The sequence below is a fragment of the Lepus europaeus genome, chromosome 3 (genome assembly GCF_033115175.1).
Source record: "Lepus europaeus isolate LE1 chromosome 3, mLepTim1.pri, whole genome shotgun sequence".
Classification (NCBI taxonomy): domain Eukaryota; kingdom Metazoa; phylum Chordata; class Mammalia; order Lagomorpha; family Leporidae; genus Lepus; species Lepus europaeus.
Window position 1 is genome coordinate 29,310,479 of NC_084829.1, and position 2,182 is coordinate 29,312,660.

The following is a 2,182-nucleotide window of genomic DNA, read 5'->3' on the forward strand; positions in this document are numbered from 1 at the left end:
TGCTGTGGTGTTTTTTTCTCATTATACTATGCCTCTAAGTGGGCTGTCTGCTTTGATGTATCCTTAGGGGCTGTGATGGGTGTGGCCAGAGAGCTCTGCTTGATTCTTCAGGTTTAAGGCTGTGTAAAAAGTGACGCACCCAGATTGTTCACTCCCTTGCTCCTTGCTAGATCGCTCTCTCTCTCTCTCTCTCTCTCTTTTTTTTTTTTTTGACTCAGTTGGGAAGTAATTCGGCACCGGTGAGTGGAATTGAGGGTAGTTGAAATCTGGCCTCTGTGAGTATTCGTTTGATCTACCCCTGGGACCACACAAAGAGTTTATGCAGCCCTCAATGTGTTCTCAAGTTTCACCAAAGTTCCAAAGTTACTGAGTTTGTGGTGGTGCTTTAGATATGTAAAATGGCGCCTGCTCTTTGTTTTGCTCAGTGAGTGAATAGAGAGGCCTCTGCTTTCCCCCCAATGTCTCGGGTTTCTGACGCCTTTGTCTTACTTTCCGTTCATTCCCACGCTGGCGAGATTCTGTGGCTCGTCTCCCGTGGTTGGGTTTCCACGCGGTGGGCTCCCTGTAGGTCCTCTGTGTCACATCCACTAGATCCAGAAGTGTTTCCTCTGCAGTTTTTTTCTTGAGTCTTTTCCTGAGGCTACAGTAATTCCACTTTTATGAAACTTTATTTTCCCAAACTGCGGCGCACGTCCTCACTATCCGCCATCTTGGCTCCGCCCCCCTCCCCTTCCCATTTCACAGGGAAGACCTCAGTTCTGAACCTCACTGAAATATCCAGAATCAGCACTGGGTCTGATTGCAGGCCTTGACCTTCCCCTTGTCTCTGCTGTCCCATCAGTCAGGCTCTGCAGGCTGCTCACTGTGTGGGAAGAGCCAGCCTATACCCTGACCCCATGGAGGGCGACATGAGCAGGTCAGAGGCCAGGTGCCAGGTGCACTGCACAGTCTCATGTTCTCTCATGCAGAAATCAGGAGTGAAGGCAGCCTTGTCTGTGTTTGCTAAACCCAGATAGGTGAAGAGATGATGCACATTAAGCGAAATTGCTCTTCTTACCCCGTATAAATGTGACTGCTCTCAGGTTGTGCCTGGTGCTTCAGGTTCTCTGCCGATTCTGAACTTCAGAGCATTTTGGCAGTAACTTCAGTGTCACTGTAGGTGTTACTGTGGAACACTCAGCATAAGTTTCCTGCTTGGCCTTCATCCTGTGAATTTAATTGAAAATGTAAATCTAGTGCTTTCTCTAACACTGCCCTTCATTATGGAGGCCATAGTTTAGAAGTGACCTTAGCTTCTAGTACACAATTCAAAATGCTTTGTAGTCACCTTAATCACTGAAATATTAATCTTAGAATTGTCTTCCCCATTAATACATAGTTCCTCGCACACACAGGCTTTTGAAACAAACATTTTTTTTCTCCCAGATGCAATGATATTTCAATAGAATTTACTATTTGTAAGTTTGTCGATATTTCCTCTGGAATATTGCTGTAATTTTCAAGCCAGAGATTCTAAACTATTTGAAAAGCTCTCATGTAGCTCCAAGATGTCCTAGCAATGGCTATAGTTCATTTTTGCTTTGCATTAATTAACTGACCAAACTGTCTGAGTGCTGGAATGTGTCTGGGCACACACTCAGGTTGGACATTTCTATTTGTACAGATTCCACAGGGAAGGCTCCTGGGATGGACAGATCAGCCTGAGTCCCAGTGCATGCTCTGAGGGTACCCATGGGAAGTTCTTCGTGTCTCATGAGGCCTTAGTTGCTGCTGCACCCACTGCTGTCTTCACGCATGGATCTGCTGCTTCCAGACTGTCTCTGTCATGCACATGTGCACCAGGAGGCCAGACCAGTGCCCCCACTGCCCATGCTGCCTGACCAGTCCCTCCACTGCCCACCCTGCCTGCATTTCTGAAGTCCCAGGATGCACCACATCATCCATGCATCCTTCCAACCTGTGCTGGCCTCCTCTGCGGCAGGTTACCTGTCCCTGGTATGGAGTGTCAGAGACGGGAATGGCTTGTGTGTGGTAACTCTTGTCTCTTGCTGAGAAGTGATGCCGGGGGTTATTTCAGATGCAGCTGGGATCCTGGTGCAGCTGCCCCACCAGAGGGAGTCCATGGCTAGTGAGCATCAGAGCATCCCCAGGTCAGGAAGCCAGGAGTGTGCTTGTCCAACCC